This window comes from Coregonus clupeaformis, chromosome 25, assembly GCF_020615455.1.
Source record: "Coregonus clupeaformis isolate EN_2021a chromosome 25, ASM2061545v1, whole genome shotgun sequence".
In the NCBI taxonomy this organism is placed as follows: Eukaryota; Metazoa; Chordata; class Actinopteri; order Salmoniformes; family Salmonidae; genus Coregonus; species Coregonus clupeaformis.
This window is the reverse complement of record NC_059216.1, coordinates 5018028-5018690: the sequence shown is the minus strand read 5'-3', so window position 1 is coordinate 5018690 and position 663 is coordinate 5018028.

Genomic DNA, 663 nt, shown 5'->3' with positions numbered 1-663 from the left:
CCACCGTTCGAATCACTCAACAGCAAGGCAAGCGATCGGTTTGAAGGCTGAAGCCAAGCCCGGTGATGACTCTTTGATTGACAGCTAAACAAGCCATTCACAGTCTTGGTTCAAACAGTTGTTGAGGAACCGCCACGAGACAACCATAGAGGCGGGGGCAGAGTGTCATACAAATGATGCCCGAGTTTGATAAGGTTATGATCAGAAAACATCGTTTATCTTCACATATATTTTAATAATTTTCCTTTTCAAGGTCAGGCTACAGTTTTTATACCTGACTATTTCTATTTACAAACGATGCTTGCTTATGTTGCTACAGAATAAAGTCAAAGTTACAGTGCAATGGTTAGTTGTTGCAAAAATAGTCTGACATTATATAAGTGGCTTGAATCAATTATCAATATTTATAATTACAAGACATTGCTGTCCAGAGTAGGTGGAGAGTGGTCTAAGATGCAGGTACAGGACACCTGAGTAGCCAGCTAGTCTTACACATAAGTAGAGAAACAGTGTCTATCAGCACCCTCTACTGTTTATGTTGCAGGACCCCTGGGTTCAGCTCTGTACATAGCCGCGGGAAGTAGGGGTGCTGAGGGAGCTGCAGCATCCCCTGAAAAATCAGAATAAAACAATATATTAATAAAAAATACATAAATAAATAAA